The sequence below is a fragment of the Bos javanicus genome, chromosome 6, assembly GCF_032452875.1.
Source record: "Bos javanicus breed banteng chromosome 6, ARS-OSU_banteng_1.0, whole genome shotgun sequence".
NCBI classification, from domain to species: Eukaryota; Metazoa; Chordata; class Mammalia; order Artiodactyla; family Bovidae; genus Bos; species Bos javanicus.
In genome coordinates this window covers 106,099,559-106,124,929 of record NC_083873.1, presented here as the reverse complement: position 1 = coordinate 106,124,929, position 25,371 = coordinate 106,099,559, and positions in this window count along the sequence as shown.

Below are 25,371 nucleotides of genomic sequence, written 5' to 3'. Positions count from 1 at the left end.
TTCTGGTGAGAACTGGGGCATAGGCCAGGGGGCGGGGAACAGACGTTGGGTTAATCAAAACAGGAGCTCAAAGTCTGGCTCACAAGATTGTGAGTCTACGAGTAGTTCTGTGCTGTGTGCTGCACTTAGTCACTGAGTCGTGTCCGACTCTTTGTGACCCCATGGACTGTAGCCCGCCAGGCTTCTCTGTCCATGAGGGTTCTCCAGGCAAGAATACTGGAGTGGGTTGCCATGCTCTCCTCCAAGGGGTCTTCCCAATCCAGGGATCAAGCCCAGGGCTCCCCAATTGCAGGCAGAGTAGTTCTAGAACTGCCTAAATTCCTCCTTCCTGGTTCCTGGCTAGGGGAAGGAGAAGTAGAGGGCAGGAAGCAGGAAGAACTGACAAGGCAAGCCTGAGCATGAAGCTAGGACTGGCCCTGCATCTCTTGCTCACCACTGCACTAATCTCATTTGACGGTCATGGCTTTCTGACCTCTCACAGAGGAGCCAGCTTTGTTCAAGATCCTGTAGATGCATAGGGCCCAGAGGGGTTTTAAACCTCTGAGGTGGTACAGCCTGCACCCTCTGCCCTCCTAAGGCTGTATGCAACACATTAGCTGAAATTCCTGAGTGTCAAGTCAGCTTTGCTCTAGTAGCTTCTGACCTTCTGCCTCGGCTCTGGAAATAGAGCTTCCTTGTCACTTACAAAGCCAACTTTCCATGTGACGACCCAGAACCAGTCCCAAGCCCTAGTCTCTTTCTGCTTCTCTCTACTCCAAGATTGATAACTAGATTTCTACCCCAACCCATCAATTACCCATTACTCTCATTATCTCCAATTTTTCAAAGACTAAGCCCCAAAGTTTCTCTTCTGTAGTCTCCTTTATATCTTCAGGTAGAAACTTCTGCTAAAAGAAGACATGAAGCTTGAGCCCATATCCTTAATGTAAAACCTAGCCGATGCTACTATCTTACCTGCCAATTGGTAAACATTTCCTGGTTTCTTCTTTCTGTTATTCTGTCTTTCACCCAAGCCTTATTTTACTATTTTACATATTTTGACCCTGATGCTAAATAAAAGAGAATACCACAGACACCCCACAACCTGCAGAATAAAGTCTCAACTTCTTAACATATATAATGTGTCCATGATGATGATATGAATCCCAGAAACCTACCCAGACTCATCTCTTACCATCATCTCTACACATGTGATGACACAAGACCACCAAACTGCCTGGATTTCCCTCAACATACCACTCTGTTCATCCCACTTCCCATCTGTATGCCTTGAGATATTCTCTTTCCTGCTTGGTAAACTTCTGTTCACCCTTCAAAGCTAGAGCTCATGTCCTCTCCTCCTAGAAGACGAAATTGGCCTGTCTTCTTGAGGGGAGAGAGAAAATATGTGTATTTCTATTAGCTTCTGATGATCTACCATCCCTTTTCCTTTCATGAATTTTTATCTTTCCATTCATCTATCCCCAGAGTTTCATCCAGTGGCTACATTGATAGAAATGTGAGCTGAAATCCATTTGATTATTTACCTAGCTTATTTAAGGACACAAAATGACAGTCCCAGGGGCCCTCATGGTTGTCAGATGTCCTTAAAAGATCAGGGTGCTCTCTCCTACTGAGAAAAGCGATGAAAGTACTCTGGACAAATTCTAACAAATTTACTCTCTGAAAAGTGATGAAAGTAGCTCTGGATAAATTCTAACAGGCATCCGGTAAAGAACTTCTATAAATTACCTGGCCAGCAAGGTAAATACAACACGAGGTAAAGTATCTGGCACATAGCAGATACTTAGAATGGATGAGTAAGTTAATGGGTCTTTGGAAAAGGACATAGGTGCAGGGCAGGGCAGGTAGCAGATAAAAAGCCTACTGAGCTGCCCATGGTCTCAAAATCATTTGTAAAATAATGCTGCAGGCAACCACCACCAACCAGTATGAGATGGAAGTTGAACCTCTGTTCATCAAAAGTCTCCATGAGAGCAGTGAGAAGGCAAGCCTCATCCTGAGAGATGATATTTACAACATACATCACAAAACACCAGCATCCAGACCTTATGTAGAACGCTGGCAAAGAAAGAAAGAAAAGAAACAGCACATTTGCTACCTTTACCCTAGGAAGGAAGATTTCTGGACTGAGAACAGTGGGGAGACAAGTTGCCTAAGCTTAGCCTTCATGCACAGAGAGGAAGAGCACTATGGGATCACAAAATTGTTTGATGTCAACAGCAGGTGTGAGTCAGGCTTGTGACTCCTCCTTGGCTCTGCTCACCTGCTTTGTCCCAGAGCCAGCCAAACCCAGGCTCCTAAGAGCAACTTTGTGTCCTTGTAAATAGCTACTGGGGACTTCAACCTAAACTTGGATCTCCTTGATCACTGTACCCGTCAAATAAACCAAGATATTTACAGACCAAGATCCTTACAGGGGATCCAGAAAGGAAATAGATTTCCGAACCAGCACTGATAAAAACCATTTTAACGGTGAAGAAAGACCAATGATTGTCTTTGTCGTGGCAACTGGCATTTGGTCATAATCAAGAAGACAGACAGCAGATACAGTTGCAAGTTGTTTAGCTGTGTTTCTTGCTAAATTTCTGTGCCTTCAATGGTGAGTCCATTCAACTTTTTTGCTGTTAAGTTTCTCTGTGGGGAAAAAAAAAAAATTGTCACACTGATCTGCATAGTAGAAAACCTGAATGAACAGGAGGGGAAACTTGAGCTGGGGGATGTCAGGATTCCCTCACCTGACAATACAATGCTTTTGCTCTCGTGTCTGAGAGGTGATGAGTCTTGGTTCAAAGCCAGAATGGTAGAACTGTCAGATGATTGGTAGATTGATGGCCCTGCAGGAAGCAAAATGGCTAGGCTTTGGTGTCTGGGAACCCAGGTTCAGGCTTTGCAAATCCTGGAATTGAGGGCAAGTTCCTTAACTGCTCTTACCTTTAGCTACCTCAATTATAAAACCAAGTGAAGGATGTCTTTGTACATGTTTGCTGTCAGGAGGAAATGACCTAATGCCTGTAAAACCCCAGTTTAGTACAAGCCTACACAGATGCTTGTGGAGTAGTCATCTGTCCCTTCTTATTAGCACTCCTTAAAAAAAAAAATGAAATGAGTATGTTTATCTAATGCCATAGAAAGAAAAACCCATAGACTAACTTTAAACATGCACTTTAAGAAAGTAAGCATGGGTGACATGATCCAGAATTGACTGTTTAGGAGAATGACACTGATGTGTGGTGGTCGTGCAAGAAGGTCAACTCTCTGGGGCGGGGGACATCTCTAGTCATCCTCTGATAGATCTGCTAGCTCGGCTGTAACACAAGGCTAATACTCTCTGAAAAGTGATGAAAGTAGCTCTGGATAAATTCTAACAGGCATCCGGTAAAGAACTTCTATAAATTACCTGGCCAGCAAGGTAAATACAACACGAGGTAAAGTATCTGGCACATAGCAGATACTTAGAATGGATACATAGGTTAATGGGTCTTTGGAAAAGGACATAGGTGCAGGGCAGGGCAGGTAGCAGATAAAAATAATAATCATAGAAGGTAGCATATTATCAATTGTTGATTATGCTCAGTTCAGTCAGTTTAGTTCAGTCGCTCAGTCATGTCTGACTCTTTGTGACCCCATGGACTGCAGCACACCAGGCCTCCCTGTCCATCACCAACTCCCAGAGTTTACTCAAACTCATGTCCATTGGTTCGGTGAATTGATTGTGCTAGGAATTTTGACATGCTCATTTCCTCTATACCTAACTTGGAAGAGAGGGAGTATTCTATTCCTCATTTTATAGAGAAGAAAACAGAAGCCCAGAGAAGTTCCCTAGCTCACCCAGTGTCCTATAATTAGTGTGTAATGAAGCAAGAATTTGACAGTCTTCAAAGCCATCTTTCTTTTTTTATATATATAACTTTATTTATTTTAATTGGAGGTTAATTACTTTACAATATTGTATTGGTTTTGCCATACATCAACATGAATCAGCCACAGGTATACACATGTTCCCCATCCTGAACCCCCCTCCCTCCTCCCATCTTTCTTAAGGCTACCCCAAGCCAAGACTAATAGAGACTTAAACTCCGAGTGGAAAGTGAGGGGGAGAAGGTGGGATGTTGTCTGGAGTATCAACAGTAGTGGCCTGAAGGGGATGGTTCCCAGGGGATGGATTGTAGCCCTGGGTTGAGGCAGACATGGGGTGTCCTGGCTTCAGCACTCCTGCGATGGTTGGGGAGTGCCGCAGATCCTTCAGAGGCACCCCAGAACAGGCAGCTGTGGAGTCAGGAAGCCCTGTGTTTAAAACTTGGAGGGCAGTAGGAGTCACAGAAGACAATGCCATAGCTGCTGCCGTAAATAAAAAGGAGCTTTCCGGCAGATTACTTTTTCCTCTATTTGAGGTTATTCATCAGCTTTTTTCTAATCTTGGATTGTACTCTCTGAAATCTCTCGCACAATGAATTTCCTAAAATGAAATGTTGCAGCGTTTACGGTCCTATTCACTCCCCCCAAGAGAGAATGGCATAAATAATTCACATTATCCTTTTTAGGATCACATTGGCTAAAATATATTAGCTGATATAATTGTCTGACACTTTGAGGAAGTGAGATTTCAAAAATAGGAGCCCATGGAGAATGAGGGAGAGAGAGAGAGAAAACACCTGACTCCCTTTGCTTCCTGTGGCTATTTATTTTAAAGATAAGACTCTTTTGGCCTCAAGTTTCTGGCATATTTATATATCTACTTATAATGTGCAAACCATTTCCAGGTTCTTAATGCACCAGTTCTCACATCTTCTACCTGTCCTCAGAAGCGTCAATCTTTCTTTGAGTGTCATGGCATTTCAGAATTGGAAGAAATTTAAACGGCATCTAGTCTCCAGTCAGAGCTATAACCCTTCTCTCTGTGCTTTTAGCTAAATTTACCCCAAATCACTCATTGACAGTGGGAACCATGCCCCCAACACATGGTCCTTCCACGACAAAAATTTCCCGAGAACAGCCTATAAACCTGCAGAGGCTACACTTGCTATTCGGATAAAGAACAAAAAGCCTTAGCAACCAGCTCAAGCTCCTTCTTACCACAGGACCTTTGCACATACTGCTACCACTGTGTAGTTTCCATGTTTATTCACATCCATCCAAACTTTAGTCCTGTGCTGGATATAGCTTGCAAGGACTCACAAGGGCTGACTATTATACTTCCAGGAATGGTTCATGCTGGTTGTTAAACAGAACTGTTATTCAAAAATGAACTTACAAACACTCATGAATAAATTATATTAAAACAAAGATAATACATACTCATTGGAAAAGACCCTGAGCTGTGAAAGATAGAAGGCAGGAGGCAAAGGGGATGACAGAGAACAAGATGGTTGGATGGCATCACTGACTCAGTGGACATGAGTTTGAGCAAGCTCTGGGAAATGGTGAAGGACAGGGAAGCCTGGCGTGCTGCAGTCCATGGGGTCACAAAGAGTCAGATACAAAAACAACAATAAATACTCAAAAAAATCATCTCCTGATTCTTTCATTACCTTTCCCTACAACCTATGTTTTTTTTCCCCAGATTCATTGGAGATGTAATTGACATTTAACATTATGTAAGTGTAAGTTGCACAGCCTGTTGATTTGATGCTCATATATTGTGAAATACTTACACCATAGTGTTAGCTACAGTATCTCCATCATGTCATGTATTTATGTTTCTTTTTTGTGATGAGAATATTTATGATCCATTCTCAGTGACTTTCTAGTATATAATGCAGTGTTATTAATTATAATCACCTTGCTGTACTTTTAGGTCCTCAGCACTTATCCACCTTAAAACCGGAAGTCTGCGCCCTTTGATCAGCATCTTCCCATTTCTGGCACCCCCTAGCCCCTGGCAGCCACCATCAAACTCTCTGTTCCTACAAGTTCAACTTTTTAGATTTCACGTATAAGTGATATCACATAGTATCTATGCTTTTAAGTTCAATTCTGTGTGATCAGAACACTCAGTTCAGTTCAGTTCAGTTCAGTCACTCAGTCGTGTCCGACTCTTTGCGACCCCATGAATCACAGCACACCAGGCCTCCCTGTCCATCACCAACTCCCGAAATTCAGTCAAACTCATGCTCATCGAGTCGGTGATGCCATCCAGCCATCTCATCCTCTGTCATCCCCTTCTCCTCCTGCCCCCAATCCTTTTCAGCATCAGAGTCTTTTCCAATGAGTCAACTCTTCGCATGAGGTGGCCAAAGTATTGGAGTTTCAGCTTCAGCATCAGTCCTTCCAACATGATCTATATGATGGCAATTACCATACTTGGCTTTCCAACTCCATCTTCAGACATACCCGATTGAGAGCCTGAAAGCAGAAAGACCATTTGAAAACTCACAAATGATAAACAGTAGAGCTTTCCCCCCCCTCTCCTTTCCCCAGAGAGCTGGTTGTTAAAGCAAACAAGACACTGATGTATAGAACAGTCTTATGGACTCTGCGGGAGAGGGAGAGGGTGGGAAGATTTGGGAGAATGGCATTGAAACATGTATACTATCATGTATGAAACGAATCGCCAGTCCAGGTTCGATGCACGATACTGGATGCTTGGGGCTGGTGCACTGGGACAACCCAGAGGGATGGTATGGGGAGGGAGGGGGGAGGAGGGTTCAGGATGGGGAACACATGTATACCTGTGGCGGATTCATTTCAATATTTGGCAAAACCAATACAATATTGTAAAGTTTAAAAATAAAATAAAATTTAAAAAAAAAAAAAACCTTAATAGCACACCACTGCTTCAAAATCACCTCCACACTCACTTCCCGTGGATGCCTGTCTGGATCTCCAATTTAGGTCCAATTCATATATGGTGTTATCTCAGAATTTCTCAATAAATAGCTGTAGAGTGAATATCAAACTCAAGTTATTAGAAATATCTAACTTGAGTTGAAATCTTCAGCCCCTTTTAAAAGAGAATAATATTTATTATCTTAACACATGAATGGGAGTTTCTTTTGAGAATAAACTATCTTCTTTTGAAGTTACATCAATAAGTTATTTGAGGTTAAAGAGAATGCCTAGGACTGGGTGTTAACAGGAGTAAAAGACACAAAGGATGTGGTTAAACTGCCTGCCTGAGAGGAGAGGAGTGGGTAACCTGAGCGCATAAAGCCAGAGGACTAGGGCTGTGAAGTGCCCACTGAGAAATCCCCTGTGGTTGACTGGCCAGAGAGTGTTTAAGAAAAAGGATGTCTGGTATTTTATCTGAAGTTTTGTTGATATTATGTAGATAATGCTGGTCTTCCTCTCTGACTGTGGTTAGACAATGGCATAAAGTCTACTATACACAGAAGTTGTGTGTGTGCCTATGAGTGTAAATTAAAGGAAGGGCCACATTTTGTCCTTGAATTGATGCTGCAATTCAACTGGTGTATGACAGCAAGGTAATTCATAACCTGAAATGATTTAACATATAATGGGCTTGAGAACTAGAGGTGATCATAATAAAGTAATACTTGGAATTTAGGAAAGACTCCTTGCCAGCTTTAGACTTCCAGTTCAGAAGACATATAAGATGTGAGGTTGTTTGTTGTTATTGCTTTTCCTTGGATCTTAAGGTGTTAGAAGATGGGAAATATTGACCTCAGTAGTGATCCTGTTTCTAAACTTAGAGAACAGAAAATGGTCATTTGTGGCTGGAAGTCCTCTTTGTATATAGTATATACAGTAGAATACTAAAGTGAGTGAAAGTGAAAGTTGCTCAGTCGTGTCCAACTCTTTGAGACCTCATGGACTGCGGCCTGCCTGTCCATGGGATTCTCCAGGCCAGTATCACTGGCCAGTATATATATATTGAAATAAGGAGAAAGGATACACTGTAGAATTAGGACCACTGAGTAGGTAGCAAAATCTGCAGCAATTTGTTAGTAAAGTGTCTCTCGGCCAAAGTGGAGCCTGGATATCTTGCTTTAGGCATTTCTTGTTGTTCTTTAGTCACTAAATTGTGTCTGACTCTTCTGTGGTCCCATGGACTGTATCCCACCAGGTTCCTCTGTCCACAGGATTTCCCAGGCAAGAATACTGGAGCAGGTTGCCATTTCCTTCTCCAGGGGATCTTCCTGATCCAGGGATCAAACCTGCATCTCCTACATTGACAGGTAGATTCTTTACTGTTGAGCCACTAAGGGAAGGCTGCTCTAGTCACTAAGTTATCTCCAAAAGCTAAGGTCAACTATGCAAAAACAAGTATATCACATATGCACAAAGATAAAATATTGCTTCATTGATGCTTCTTCTCAACACAAGATCTAATAATTTAAAATAATTCATCATATGCATGCAGTCTTCTAAGCATAATTTGGCAAATACTGTTTGGAGGAGACAAGAGAGCGGCTCTGTGTAGAGGTATCAGGGTTTCACAACGTCATCACCACTGACACCCAGGGCTGAACAACCCTCTGTTGTGTGGGACTGTCTGGGGCATTCTAGGATGTTGAGCAGGATCCTCAGTGCCAGTTTACTAGATGCCAAAATTGCTTTCCCAGTTGTGAAAATGAAACATGTCTCCAGACATAGTCAGCTCTCCTCTGGGAGGCAAGATCTGGTAAGAATCACCAAGCTAAATTTGAAGATGGGAAGGACTTGAGAGGCATCTCTGTAAGTTTCTGAGCATGTGACCTGGGGAAAATTTCCCAAGCCTTCTTCCTTGGTCTCCTCATTTCTGAGTTCAATGTTTTATGATGTGTCATGGGGTTCCTGGAAAATCCAATGAGGTGGTTCATGCAAAGGACTGAGAATCATGTTTAACAAAACACAAGGGAAGGTCTTGAGCAGTGCTATGCTTATTGTTAGTTATCTTTCCCACTTTATCTATTCATTTGTGTAGAATCTCATGTACAGAGTTGAGTCAAAATCACTTCTTGGATCATGGTAAAATATCCTTCTTAGATCATGGTAAAACATCAGCATTTGCTTAGACAAGGCTCAAAGCTTCTTTCTTTCCTTCCTTTTATCCCTCATTCCTTCTCACATTTAACTTCTTAAGTGGAAGAAACTCATCGGAACAGGCAGTTCTACCATCAGATACTTTTTGCACATGTGCATGGTTTTAGTTTCAACAACCTATTGAATAGTAAACCTCATTTTCTGTCTTACTTTTTAACCTATGACTGTGTTTTGTTTTAATATTTAAATTCTATTGGAGTATAGTTTTGGAGTATAGTTGATTTGCAATGCTGTGTCAGTTTCAGATGTACAGCAAAGTGATTCAGTTATCCATGTACATATATTCATTCTTTTTTCAGATATTTTCTCATATAATTATCATAGAATGTTGAGTAGAGTTCCTTCTGTAGGTGCTTGTCGGTTACCTACGTTATATGTAGTCGTCTGTGTATGTTCATCCCAATCTCCTGATTTATTCCTCCCCATCATGTTTCCCCTTTGGTAACCATAAGTTTGTTTTCAATATCTGTATGTGACTGTTTCAATATCTCTGTGTACCTCTACTTCAGTGGTTCTTACTCTTGAGCAAATATCACAATTCCCTGGAGGGTGTGTTAAAACAGAGGGGTCACGCTCAGATGTTCTGACTCATTAAAATTACGGTGGGACCATTCATCTGCATTTCTAATGAGTTACCAAGTGATGCCTATGTCTCTGGTCCTGGTACCACAGTTTGAGAATCACTGCTCAGGTTCATTTCTTCTAGCTGATACCTAGAGCCCCATTACTGCATCTTCAGTATTTGACTTATTCATTCCTCTCATGATGGCTGACCTGGCCATCTCCACTTCTCTGAGCCCACAGACAAGGCTGCCATCAGCACGTTCCTTACCTCTCTCCCTGTACACATGGGCGGGACTGTCCCTATGTCTGTCCCCAGGAAGAGCATTGCTGATCCACAGGGTGAGAACACGCTTTATGTTCATGATACTGCCCGATCACTCTGGAATGGCTGAGCCGGGCTAAGTCCCCACCAACTGTGGCTAAATAGCTTTTCCCCCATTTACTACAAGAGGAGGGCTTTACCAATGGCTCAGCAGATAAAGAATCCACATTTCAACCCCCGGGTCAGGAAGATCCCCCGGAGAAGGAAATAGCAACCCACTGCAGTATTTTTGCCTGGAGAAGAATCCCCTGGACAGAGGAGCCTGGTGGGCTATTCTCCATAGGGTCGCAAAGAGTTGGACACGACTGAAGCGACTTAGCACACACACAACAGAGGAGAATCCAGGAAGGAGGAAGTAAATGAAGCTGACCCTCACCTCCCCAACCAGGAACAGAGCTAATGAGTGAAGAGTCTGACTCCACCCCACTACCATGATCTGACTCCACCCCACTAGTTTCCTACCAAACAATCTTTCGGTGGCTTTGAGTTCCACCACACGATTTTCCATGACTCGTAAACTGACCTTTATTATTCACCTCACCCTTAAAGTGTGCTTATTTACCCTCCCTAGTCTCACAGCCTTAAACTGGCAAATAAACAATCTTACTGTTGAGAGTCTTACCAGTTAAAAGAGAAAAGGCACTCAGTGTATATGAACTTCCCTCAGGGCTGGGTTAGACCGCTGCGCCCAGTCAAATTCCAATTTTTTATGGTGTGAGTCTGTTTCTATGGTATATTTCCCATTTGATCCCATGAGAGCCTCAGACCTCTGCATTGGCTTTCATAGAGTGGGGTGGCCGGGACCATGCTGTGTCTAAGGGAAGGACTCAAGACTGGATGTACTGCTCAGAGCTACCTATTGCTTGTGACTTTAGAGAAATTACCCTTTACTCTTCTATGTCTGCTAGAGGTGGTAAAACAGCTTCATGGCAATGGTTCCATTTGACCTTTATCCCCCATACCAGGTAATTCCAGGCAGGCATTGTATGCAAGTAGGGGATGGAACTTCCAGTGGATGATTCTAGGTCATGTGGATGTAAGAGGCAGGGCTGAAATCCTGAAGTAGGCAAGTCCTTTCCATTCTACAGCACTCTGATATATCTCTGAGCTTCAACTTTCACCTATATAAATAAGAAGTTGAAGGAGTTGTTGGTTTCTTACCCTCGATGAATTTACAATAGATATCTTAGTTACACCATTTTTGGACGTCATTGCCACCCCACACACACACATCCACGTGTTGAATTTCTAACCACTCAAAATGTGACCTTATTTGGGAATATGGTTGTTGTAATTAGTTAGGATGAGGTCCTGTTAGAGTAAGGTGAATGCACATGAGAGCATAAAACAGAAGCCAAGTATTGCCTGCAGACCACCAGAAGCTGGGAGAGAGGACTTCTCTTTCACCGCTCGGAAGGAACCAATCCTGCCAACACTTAACTTCAGACTTCTGGTCCCCAGAACTGTGAGAGAATGAATTTCCATTGTTCTAGACCTTCCAGTCTAGAATAAAAACTATGACCTTAAAAAAAAGCTATGACCAACCTAGACAGCATATTAAAAAGCAGAGACATTACTTTACCAACAAAGATCCATCTAGTCAAACCTATGGCTTTCCCAGTAGTCGTGTATGGATGTAAAGCTGAGTGCCAAAGAATTGATGCTTTTGAACTGTGGTGTTTGAGAAGACTCTTGAGAGTCCCTGGGACTGCAAGGAGATCCAATCAGTCCACCCTAAATAAAATAAGTCCTGAATATTCATTGGAAGAACTGATGCTGAAGCTGAAAGTCCAATAGTTTGGCCACCTGATGCACAGAATTGACTTTTGGAAAAGACCCTGATGCTGGGAAAGATTGAAGGCAGGAGGAGAAGGGGGTGACAGAGGATGAGATCATGGATGGCATAACTGACTCGATAGACATGAGTTTGAGCAAACTCTGAACATTGGTGATGGACAGGGAAGCCTGGCTTGCTGTAGTCCATAGGGTCACAAAGAGTCAGACACAACATGACTGAGCAGCTGAACTGAACTGAGACCTTCCAGTACATGGTACTTTATATGGTAGCCTTGGGAAACGAAGACACCCTCCCTTGGACTACAAGGAGATCCAACCCGTCCATTCTGAAGGAGATCAGCCCTGGGATTTCTTTGGAAGGAATGATGCTGAAGCTGAAACTCCAGTACTTTGGCCACCTCATGCGAAGAGTTGACTCACTGGAAAAGACTCTGATGCTGGGAGGGATTGGGGGCAGGAGGAGAAGGGGATGACAGAGGATGAGATGGCTGGATGGCATCACCGACTCAATGGACATGAGTCTGAGTGAACTCCAGGAGTTGGTGATGGACAGGGAGGCCTGGCGTGCTGCAATGCATGGGGTCGCAAAGAGTCGGACACGACTGAGTGACTGAACTGAACTGAATATTTTTACAGTACCCCAACTGGCAGACCCCTTCCTTTCTCATTCTAGTTCCTACCTGTGGCACAGGGTTTCCCTTTAGCTGAGGAATGAGGGACATGAGGGTAGAGCTTTCTCTTTCTACATCTGGGACCCATCTAGGGGGCAGTCCCATCTGGTACTCATCACCAAGGAGCATGCAGAGTTGTCTTTGCAAGTGCTGCCAACTCAGAGACTAGAGAGGGGAGTGCACCCCCTTCTTCTCATTTCAGACACCTGCCCATCTTTACCTTGAATTCACACAGCAGCAAATGAAGCTTAGGTTCCCAGACAAGTCACACTTGCCAAATGGTGACATAAAAGTCCGAGTCCCTCACCTGGTATAAAACCACCAAAAATTGATATTCTAGCAAAATGGAGATTAAATGCCTGTGTAAAGTGATTAGGCACAATTAAATGAATTTTAAAGAACATCTCATCCCTTAGGCTACAGGCAGTCACCTCTGGCTTAAGCAGTTCTTTACCAAAGGATCCCCTTGCCATCTCCAAGGTGTTACAAAAAGCTGGAGGAGAATCATGACCCTTGTCTCATTGCTTTGGCTTTTCTACTCTGCAAGTTAAATAAGCTCTGAACTCAACAGATCGAGGGTCAAAGAAACCCACATGTGCAATTGCCCCCCACCTCTCAAATCCCAAGTGCAGGTCTCTCCCCTGGACCCTTCCTCTGCAGGCCACATGTGTATTTTATGAAAATACATATGTATTTTCACATGTGTATTCTTGTCTCCACCCTCTTCCCCAGGATTCAGCAAACACTGGTCTTAGAAATAATACATGTCAGTTCTCCCCATAGCATCTTCTTGAGTCTTGAAATTTTTCAAACAACTGCATTTGAATGACCTTTCTCTTGAGCTTCCCAGGTGGCCCTAGTGGTAAAGAAACTACCTGTCAGTGCAGATGTGAGAGATGTGAGTTTGATCCCTGAGTTGGGAAGATCCAATGGAGAAGGGCACGGCAACCTACTCCAGTATTCTTGCCTGGAGAATCCCATGGACAGAGGAGCCTGGAGGGCTACAGTCCACAGGGTGGCAAAGAGACATAAGTGGAAGGACTCAGCATGTACACGTGGCCTTTCTCTTATCCCCATTACTAAGCCTCCTCAGAGAGAAATCACGGGTTCTGTACGTGAGTCAGATGAGTCACCAAGAAAAGGGGAGGCTCCCTTCCCACACAGTGACTTGGGGAAGAAGCCCTGGACTTCATCTACTTCTCCCTGGGAGAGTCTCCAAGCAAACTCATCTCTTCTTCATCAGGATAATTTCCTCTGCAAAGCTCCATCTGATTTATTCTTTTATTCACCCCATATTGAGCATCTACTGTGTTCTAAATGCTCAGTATACAATGGTAAACAAAAGAGATTAAGCCTTAGTGAAGTTTATGTTCTAACCAGGGAGATGGAAAATTAACTGTGAATATAACAACCAGGTGAGGCATATAACATTCCAGAAGGTGATTTGAGCTATTAGAACAAGGAAAGGTAGACAAGGAAGAGGAGGAATAAAATTCTGAGGATGGAAATTAGATACTGTAGAATTAAATATGGGTGTAGCTGGGCCTCTCCCAGGAGTGACATTTGAGCCAAGACTTGAAGGATGAGGTGAGGAAGTCATCCATGCAGATATGTGGCAGAAAATCTGGGAAGAGGGAATATTAGGAAAGATGGGACCATGGTTGGAATATTTAAGGACAAGCAAAGAGGCCAGTGTAGCTGGAGAAGAGTAAGCAAGAAAGAGATATCTACATGACCTATGTGACAGATTCATGTATATGAAACTTCATACAGTTTTTCTCCCTAATAATAATTATTCTGAGAGTATCCTTCAACACCTTGGTGGTGGTGGTGGTTTAGTCACTCAGTCATGTCTGACTCTTGTGACCCCATGGACTGTAGCCTGCAAAGGTCCTCTGTCCACTGGACTCTCCAGGCAATACTGGAGTGGGTTGTCATTTCCTCCTCCGCTCAACACCTTTATTTCACATCAAATATCTCACAAAATATCCTATGCAATAATTTCTGGGCAAGCTCATATGTCCATCCACAGTCAAAAATAACCAAAAGCCACACTGCCTTCCCTTCCCCCTCTCTTTCTCTCTGGTCCCTAGGCCCCTAGGCCCTCTCTGGACTCCTCCAGAGAGCACTAGAATTTCAGTCAATGTAGATTAATGTGATATAACTGGAAGAGACACAAGAAGTCCTGCAATTTAATGATTTCCAAACAAGCTATTTCAATAAACATTATCTACTCTGTACCAGCAAGTAAGATTTTGAATGACACACACCATTTTTTTTTTTTTTTGGTAATGTTATCATTGCTGTACAAGAATCAAAAATACAAAAATGAACAAGCAATAGTCCCGGCCTGGAGAGAAAAAGGAAGTGGCCAGAAATGCAAACAAAGAAAAGACTTCCCTTAATATAATAAGAACTAGCATTTCCTAATCCTACACACATTCTGAGCAGTTTTCTGAATGCATTCTATGTGTTATTTCTATTAACCTCATATCAGTTCTGAGACATGATCGCATTTGCGTCCATTGTTACAAGGAGAAAGATTCTGAGAGGTTAACAAGCTTCTCTGAGTTAAAACAATCGGTAAATGGGAAAAGTGAAGTTCAGTTTCTATCAGCTCTACCCGTTTGATCTCTGAGACTCCTAACACGCTCCGCTGGCACATGATTAGAACCTTAACAACATCTATACTCGAGTGCTGTGGGAACAGAGAGGCAGAGTCAGCCACTCTCCCTTCATGGAATAACCGGAAAGCCACCCAACGCTACAGAATGTGGGGCTTTGGGTTTAGAAGTGCAGAAAAGAACACACCTGTGGAGGAAACATAAGCTAAGGGAATAAAAAAACACAGAGATTCCAGCTGAATTAGGAGATGAGGCAGGAAAGGGGGGTTAGGGACATGCTGTGAGATCCTAGTGATTCCTGTTTAGGAGCTTGGATTTTATACAGAGGATAATCCATAATAATAATAAAATAATAATTTTATGCAAGTGCAGTGGTAAAGAATCTGCCTGCAAAGCAGGAGACTTACAGGAGATTCGCGTCCCTGGGTTGGGAAGATCCTCTGGAAAAGGACATGGCAATCCACTCCAGTATTCTTGCCTGGAAAATTCCATGGATAGAGGAGCCTGATGGGCTATAGTCCATGGGGTTGCAAAGAGTCAGACACGACTGAGTGGCTGAGCACACAATGGTATTCTATCTTGATGAATGAGCAATTTTACTCATCCCTCTATACAGAATTGGTGAATTACTCCCATTTTTCATTCACCTTATTTCCTGACTTCTTCAAAGACTAATAATTTGGCATCCAGCTCTGAAAATAAGCCTCATATGCAGTCAATAAACAGTTATTAAATTAATGGCATGTATGCTCATAGTTTTATGCCAAGCAGTAAGGCAGGCTTTCAGGATAGAATAAGCATTTATGGACATGGGCTGATTATTTGGTTAGTTGGTTGGTTGGTTGCTTGTATTGGTAGAGTACTTGGTAAATGGAATGTATAAATGAATTACTGTGAGCTCCCTAAATTCAGAGGCCATGTCAAACTCGTTCTTGCATCCCCCTAGTGTTTAGTACTGTACCTTATAAACAACTGGTCTCAATAATTACTGTTTGAATGAAAGGTAAGATGAACAAGTATTCACCCATGATGAGTGAGGGACTGTATGATCATATAAATAAGTAGAGGAATTGATTGCATGAACAAATGAAGGAATAATTAAACGTGCCTGTGTTCTACCCTATCTCTGTCTTTCCCTCAAGGAAACAGACTTTTACAAGCACATAACATTATCTTACACTTATTTCAACCTCTTTCCCCAAAACACAACCCAGAAGCAACCTATATTCCTTGTTAGAGGAATGTGTCAATGTGTTCTTTTTATTTTTTTAATTAAACATTTAAAGTGTAAGATTCCTGTAGGTTCTCATACAGTTGTTATAAAAACAAAACAAAGCAAAAAACAGTGTGCCCTTCACTCAGTTCCTCCCAATGGTAATATTTGTGAAACTATAGCACAGCATCACAACTGGGATGTGGACATAGATAGCAGTCAAGACATAGAGATTTCCATCACATGGATCCCTCTCATTGCTCTTTTATGGCCACATACCGTTTCCCCCCAAACCCCACTTCCTCCTCAACCCTTGACAACATCTTAACTGTTCTCCTTTCCCATCATGTTCTCACTTCAAGAATGGTAAGTAAACGGAATCAAGCGAGAAGTAAACTTTTTCAAAATTGTCTTTTTTTCACTCTTCATGATTCTCTGAGGAGTCATCCAAGTTGTTGGATATAGCCACAATTTGTTTCTTTTTTGCTGTTTCCACATATAATTTTTTTAACACCAAAAATATTTTCTATTGGGATATAGCCAATTCACAATTTATTTCTTTTTACTACTAAGTAAAAAGAATTTATTTCTTTTTACTTTTACTAAGTAGTGTTTGACGTTATGAAAGTACCAGATTGTTTAACCACTCACCCACTGAGGACATTTGCATTGTTTCTAGGTTTTTACTGTTATGAGTAATAACCTGTATTTGAGTATACATTGTTGTGTGAGCATATATTTTCATTTGGGGAGGATAAATGCCCAGGAGTGCAATTGTCAGACATTAGTATTTCAAAAAATGGTAAACAATTTTCCAGAGTAACTATACCACTTAAGCATTCCCACTAGCAATGTACGGGTGATACAGGATGTGGAAAAACTAGATTGCTCGTACATCACTGGAATGCCACAGACACTGCCCATAGTCATATATTTTATTTTACCTGATCTAACAGGTAATGCTAGCTCATTGAGATTTTGATTTGCATTTTTCTAATAGCTAATGATGTTGAACATTTGTTCATGTGCTTATCTGCCATCTGTGTCACCTCTTCTGTGAAATGTCTGTTCATGTGTTTAGTTCATTTTTTTCTAACTAAATTCTTTCCATTGACCTTTTCAAGTATTTTACATGGTCTAGATATTAGTTCTTTGCAGGTATGCGGTTAACAAAGGTTTCCTCCCACTCTATAGTTTGTACTTCATCCTCTTAACAGGATCTTTCACAGAGCAGAAGTTCTTCAGTTTTACGAAGTCAAATTTATCCATTTTCCTCTTATCAGTTATGCTTCTGGTGTCAAGTCTAAGAACTCTTTGCTTAGTTCTTGATTCAAAGACTTTATCTTATTTTTTCCAAAAAGGTCTTATGTTTTACATTTAAGCCTGTGATCCATTCTGAGTTAATGTTTATATGAAGTGTGAGCCTCAGGCTAGGTTAAGTTTTTTGGTTTTATTTTCCATTGCCTCTGGTGTTCATCTGCTCAGTCATGTCTGCCTTTCTGCAACCCCATGGACTGCAGCACGTCGGGCTTTCCTGTCCTTCACTATCTCCCAGAGTTTCCTCAGATTTTTGGTTTTAAGTGTACAGCACAATGGTTCAGTTATATGTATATATTTGTTGAAGTTTAGTCACTAAGCTATGCCTGACTCTTTTGCAATCCCATGGACTATAGCCCCACCAGCCTGCCCTGCCCATGGGTTTCCCAGGCAAGAAATACTGGAGTGGGTTGCCATTTTCTTCCTGACCCAGGACTTGAATCTGTGTCTTTTGCTTGGCAGGTGGATTCTTTACCACTGAGCCAACAGGGGAACTGGTGCATATGTATAGATAGGTAGATAGATAGATAAGCTAGATAGATAGACAGGTAGATAGATGATAGATAGCTTTTAGATTTTCTTCCTTTATAGGGTTTTTAAAATATCATTTCCAACTCTTTGCAAACCCATGGACTATACAGTCCATGGAATTTTCCAGACCAGAATACTGAAGTGGATAGCCTTTCCCTTCTCCAGGGAATCTTCCCAACCCAGGGATTGAACCCAGATCTCCCACATTTCAGGAGGATTCTTTACCAGCTAAGCCACCAGGGAAGCCCCCAAAATATTGAGTATGCTATACTCTAGGCCCTTGTTGTTTATTTATTTTATATATAGTAATTGTGCATCTGTTAATCCTAGTCTCCTAATTTTTCTCTTCCCCCATCGCCCTTTCCACTTTGGTAACCATAAGATTTTGGAGCCCCAAAAAATAAAGTCAGCCACTGTTTCCCATCTATTTGCCATGAAGTGATGGGACTGGATGCCATGATCTTCGTTTTCTGAATGTTGAGCTTTAAGCCAACTTTTTCACTCTCCTCTTTCACTTTCATCAAGAAGCTCTTTAGTTCTTTACTTTTTGCTATAAGGATGGTGTCATCTGCATATCTGAGGTTATTGATATCCCTCCCAGCGATCTTGATTCCAGCTTGTGCTTCATCCAGCCTGGCATTTCTCATGATGTACTCTGCATATAAGTTAAATAAGCAGGGTGACAATATATAGCCTTGACATACTCCTTTTCCTATTTGGAACCAGTCTGTTGTTCCATGTCCAGTTCTAACTGTTGCTTCCTGACCTGCATACAGATTTCTCAACAGGCAGGTCAGGTGATCTGATATTCCCATCTCTTTCAGAATTTTCCACAGTTTATTGTGATCCACACAGTCAAAGGCTTTGGCATAGTCAATAAAGCAGAAATAGATACTTTTCTGGAATTCTCTTGCTTTTTCGATGATCCAGCAGATGTTGGCAATTTGATCTCTGGTTCCTCTTTCTTTTCTAAAACCAGTTTGAACATCTGGAAGTTTACAGTTCACATATTGCTGAAGCCTGGCTTGGAGAATTTTGAGCATTACTTTCTTAGTGTGTGAGATGAGTGCAATTGTGCGGTAGTTTGAGCATTCTTTGGCATTGCCTTTCTTTGGGATTGGAATGAAAACTGATCTTTTCCAGTTTTGGACATGAGTTTGAGTGAACTCTAGGAGTTGGTGATGGACAGGGAGGCCTGGTGTGCTGCAGTCCATGGGGTCACAAAGAGTCGGACATGACTGAGCAACTGAACTGAACTGAACTGAACCATAAGATTGTTTTCTATGTCTATGAGTTTCTTTCTGTTTTTGGAAATAAGTTCATTTATATCTTTTTTTTTATAAATTATGCAAATAACAATGGATTAATGTCCAAAATATAAAAATGGCTCATACTGCTCAATATCAAACAAACACACAAATCACAGAGTCTTCATTACAGTAGCTATGTAAGTCTTGCAATTGGGTGAACTGATTCCTACATTTGTTCTCTTGCTCAAAACTTATGTTGGCTGCTCTAATTCTTTGTCTTCTCATATGAATTTGTGATAATTTTATCTATATACACCAAAAAATCTTGCTGGGATCTTGATAGCAATTGTGTTACACCTGTATATCAACTTGAAAAGAAATGAGGCCTTTACCGTATTGAGTCTTTCAATCCATGAACCAAATATACATTTAGATCATATTTGACTTTTTTCATCAGCATTTGTGGCTTTTAGCTTAAAAATTCTGTACATATTTTCATAAATTTATGCCTAAGCTTTTGTAGTAATTGTAAAAGGTCATTTTATTTTATTGTCCATATGTCACTGTTAATGTATTGAATACAATTGATGTTTTAATGTTTATCTTTTATGTTGGAAACTTGCTGAACTCATTTCTTAGTTCTAGAAGTATTATTGGTAGATTCCTTGTATTTTCTATACAGGCAGTTATACCATCTACTGATAAGAACAGTTTTATTTCTTCCTTTATGATCTGTTTTACTTCTATTTTCTTTTCTTAACTTACTGTATTGGCTAGAAATCCCAGCATTATGTTGAATAAGAGTGTTGAAAACAGATACCTAAGGAGAAAGGAGAAAACATTCACTCTTTCACCATCAAATATGATGTTAGCTGTAGTTATTTTTTTTTTCTTTTGTAGATGCTCCTCAACAAGCTGAAATTTATCCTTCTACTCCTATTTTTCAGAGATTTTATAATGAACAGGTATTGAATTCTGTTAAATGATTTTTCTGCATCAATTGATAAGATTTTGTGATTTTTTTTTTCTTTAGCCTGGTCATATAGTAGATTACGTGGATTGATTTTTAAATATTGAACCAGACTTGTGTCCCTGGAATAAACTTCATTTGGTCATGATATACAATTCCTGGGTAGTATGTTAAGACTCTAGATCTTCAGTTCAGTTCAGTTCAGTCACTCTGTTGTGTCCAACTCTTTGCGACCCCATGGACTGCAGCACAACAGGCCTCCCTGTCCATCACCAACTCCCAGAGTTTACTCAAAACTCATGTCCATTGAGTTGGTGATGCCATCCAACTGTCTCATCCTCTGTCGTCCCCTTCTGCTTCTGCCTTCAATCTTTCCCAGCATCGGGGTCTTTTCAAATGAGTCAGTTCTTCACATCAGGTGGCCAAAGTATAGGCGTTTCAGCTTCAACATCAGTCCTTCAATGAAAATTCAGAACTAATTTCCTTATTTAAGCCTATGTTTTCTGGTCTACTCTGATACAACTCTGAGATGGGACGATGCCACACCATTAATCCCAGGGGTAGTATAAAGTCTAGATACCCCACATGACTTCCATGGTACCCTTTGTTTTTGCTGGATAAGGATGGGACATCTCCCCACCAGACCTCATGCATACCTCCTTGTTTGGGGGAGTAGAAAGGTCTCATTATGACTCCCCTTCTTTGACAGCATCCCAGTGTGTGGGGGTAGGGGAGAGAAATGCATTACTGCCCAATAAGGTTGGAAGTCCAGGTACCCCACACCGTCTCCACAGACAGGAAGATGGGGAAGAGGCTCATTACTGCCTGGTAGGGATGAAAATCCCAGCTTCCTATTTGGCCTCCCTGACACCATCCCAGCAGGGACTTGGGGTCCCTTGTTACACCCGGAAGGATAGAAGTCTAGGGTCTTCACTCAGCCTTTGCTGCTATGGGTGGTTTTTCATGTGGGGTGTGGCTGCAATAAAGTGGTTATTTCCTGGAAGTTTTCTGTTGTCTACCACACACCCCTTTCCTACTCCTCTGGGTAGAGAAGGCAGGCTTTGGTTAAGTTTTTTGGTTTTTTGTTTTTTTTTCGGTTTTTGGTTTTTATCTATGCCTGTTGGCAGGTGCCAACAGGTGGCTGGCTAGGTGGCTGGCTTCTTCAGCTCCAAGTTTGGGACATGTGAAGACAAAGAAAATTCAGGGAACTCATAACTTTGTTTCTCTTTAAGTCCAGAGATTTCTAGCCAGTCCATCATCTTCTTCACACACTGCAGAGTTTTCTTACATTATTCTTGATGTAACATCTAGGGTGTTTAGCTGGACTTAGTGGAAAGACTAGGTCCAGGTCCAATTACCCCCCTTCCCAGAAGTAGAAGTTTCCAGCTGTTCCTCATGGTTTTCCTATGAAAAATATTAAATTGTTCACATCCTTGGCCTCAGCAGAGACATCCATGTATTTCTTATTAACCAATTTACTTGGCTTTACCAGAATTCTAAACCTCAAAGCCCGCCCACCCCTCAAAAAAAAAAAGTGAAATAAAAAGAGGAAAAAACAAAGTTGTGGAAGTTTTCTTGAGCCAGAGAGTGCTAATGTTGCCACTTATAAAGAAGAAGCCTCTTGAGAATTAATTCAGATAGAAACTGCTTATTTTGATTTAATATTGCTGAAGCCTCAGTTCTAGGGCATTCATTCAGAAATCCCAATTTTAAAAATAATCTTGCATGCTCAACTTTTGGTTAGATATCATTAAAAACTTCCCTACCCTTTCACACAGTAGAGACTCGGGAAAATAATTCAACTCTTCTTGATGACTCAGACCCCAATTCTAAGCTGCTGGGGCAGCTCTCCTCTCTCTGTGCCAGGCAACTGCAAGCTCTTAATGCACGTTTCCGCAGCTGCCTTTCCCACATCCCTAATTTCTGCTCATAATGTCCTAGGGAACTGGAATAAAAAAAACCTTTCCTGAAAGATTTGTGGGTAGACACAAAGTCAAATGCTTGGTCTAAGGACACAGGGTCTCACCTACCATACAACAAGTAATTGACTCATGGTGAGTTTCATAATTGTAGTGTAACTGCAGAAAGGTAAACTTAATTCAATATTCTTAATTATACTCTGGGTGGTTGAGATTGCCAAACAAGTAGAAGTTAGAAGAAGAAGAGGAGGAGGAGGAGAAAGGAAACAAAGAAAAGCAACTAAGTGTAATTTTGATAATGATGAGCATGCTGTTATCCTGTTGGAAATATATGAAGTTTTGTTATAAACCAGATAGTACACTGGATCCACTACAGATATTATTATTCTCGATATGGTCTACTCTAAAGAGTCACAGTAAAGCATATTATACACATTTTTAAAAGGAGAGAACTGGGTCTGAAGTTAACTGGATCGATTGCCTGAAGCCGCACACCTTGCACCAAAGTAGCTGGATTAAACCCAGTTCTGCTCTTATCCTTGCCATGACGATGGTATCAGGGTAGGAGTCACAGGTCTAGCTAAGCACACAGATGATAAAACCCATGCTAAATACAACACAGCTACCTAGAAAAGTGCTTCTCAAACTCTAATGGCTACAGAAGTTGCAATTGAGTAAGTCTAAGAGAAGTCAATCCTGAATATTCTTTGGAAGGACTGGTACTGAAGCCGAAGCTATGATACTTTGGCCACTGCTGGCTCATTGGAAAAAACTCTGATGTTGGTGATGTTGGTGAAGTTGGTGATGGACAGGGAAGCCTGGCATGCTCCAGTCCATGGGGTCACAAAGAGTCAGACAAGACTGAGCAACTGAACTGAACTGAACTGAATTGAACTGATGTTGGGAAAGGTTGAAGGCAAAAGGAGAAGGTGGCAGCAGAGGAAGAGATGGTCAGATAGCATCACTAACGCAATGGACATGAATCTGAGCAAACTCCAAAAAATAGTGAAGGACAGGGGGGCCTGGCATGCTGCAGTCTATTGGGTTGCAAAGAGTCAGACATGACTTAGCGACTGAACAACAACAGCAGCTAGGGCCCGGAAAGTTAGCTGGTGAGAAAAATCACCCAGGTTCTGAGTGGGAAAGCTGGAACCAGCCCAGCTGCCCTGAAGAGCAGACTCCTCCAAGGACTAGGAAAAAGACAGAGATTTCAATATTTGAAAAATCTTTTAAAAAGAAAGTTGTTTTTTTTTTTAAACAAAACTATCAAAACAAAAAGATTTGGTGAAGAAAACATGAACGGTATGTGTTTCCAAGACGCTGTGTTCCAGGGTTCTCTGAGACATTTTGTTTTATGGATTAGTATATATTTTTATGTCTCAAAATTATTTGGCAGTTATTCTTTGGGAGAGAATGTTCTGTGACCCAGCAGTGTTAGGTTAGAAGGGCTTCAGTGAGATAAAGACCAAAGTCAGAGAGCACTGGCTTTTGCTAAGAAAAAATGATGGTGTTTGAGCCTGTGTTGGACACCAGGTCCCATGCTGCATTAAAAAAGTTCAATGCCTCCCTGACCCCAAAGCCCATAATGTTGGTGCCACAGAGCAATTAAGAACACAGATGCTCTAGACCTAGGGTTGGCCACCGGCTCACACCTGTAGAGAAAGATGAGTATGTGGGCTACAAGTTCTAAATCTGTGATGTTATCTACAGATTCTCCTCTTTGATAAGGGGGTAATGACCCTCACACCTTGAGCTGGAAGTTACCCAATAGGTCAAGCCAGATCCCGGGGCTATAAATATCTCACATCTCATTCTCCTAGTCAAAGACCTCAGAACAGAAGCAGGCTTCTAGCATCTGGTTTCACATTCAAAGCAAATAGGATATCCTACTCATCTATTCTATGCTGCTGTCTCGTCAAATCATTCATTTGGCTTTTAACGAGTAGGTAATACGCTTGCAATTCAAGGGAGATGTAAGGGACAATGTAAGGGAGATGGCTGGATGGCATCACCGACTCCATGGGCGTGAGTTTGAGCAAGCTCCAGGAGTTGGTGATGGAAAGGGAAGCCTGGCATGCTGCAGTCCATGGGGTTTCAAAGAGTCAGACACAACTTAGGGACTGAGCTGAACATGTTTACAATTGCCTGTCTTGTTAATAAGACAGGCCCTGAGTTTGAGGAGGTGGCAATGTAAAGGGAGACAAACCAAGAGCGGCTGCACATCCCTCTAATACGAACCTGCGTGTGTGTGAGTGCTCACTCAGTTGTGTGCTGTTTGCATTCCCATGGACTATAGCCCACCAGGCTCCTCTGTTCATAGGATTTCTCAGGCAAGAATACTGGAGTGGGTTTCCCTTTCCTCCTCCAGGGGATCTTCTCAACCTGGGGATCAAACTTGGATCTCCTGAGTCTCCTGCATTGGCAAGTGGGTTATTTACCACTTTGCCACCTGGGAAGCCCATCCCTCTGATAGTATCAATAATAACCCAAAAAAACCCTCTGGGACATACCCAGGTAGTTTGGGAGAGAGCCAGTTCAACTCCTGGGTTGAACACATCACAGCTGTTGCCAGGAGTATGGTGATGCCATTTCTTCAATCAAGGACCTTCCTCTCCAAAGCAACTGTTTCCTCTGCTGTCATCTGGGGACCAGGACGGTGCTTGCCTAGAGGGTCTGTTGTGAGGATGAAATGAGTTGATACTTTCAGATGGGCTGGAATAGGGTCCGTCAGATAACTAGTGTCAGACAAACATTAGCTCTGATTATTAGAAAGAATTATGATAGGAAACATGTGCCAATAATAAACATACAGAGAAGGCTGGTGTCTTTTCACTTTTGTATTGAGTGTTTCTTAGCCCACTTCTTTTCTCTCTACTTTTATTTGTGGCCAGCTTCACATTCACCCCCTTCTTAGGAAACTGGACAACACCTTGGCTCTGGTCAGTCTCTCTGAGTCTTGTCTCTCCTGCTCCCCCATCGCAATCAGACTGATGAGCACAAGAAGCAAGCATTCTCAATGCCTCGCTCCACTGCTAGAAATCCAAGGGATGTGTTACTCCCACAGCCTAGATCCATGCCCTTTCCTCAATATAGCTCCCACAGAGAGGAGACCTGGGTTAGCTCTCTTTTGTTTATTACCTTGGTGGGCCTAATTTATCCTCTGTTCCCTTTCATAAGTGTTCTGGTCTGGTTAAGACCATGGCTGCAT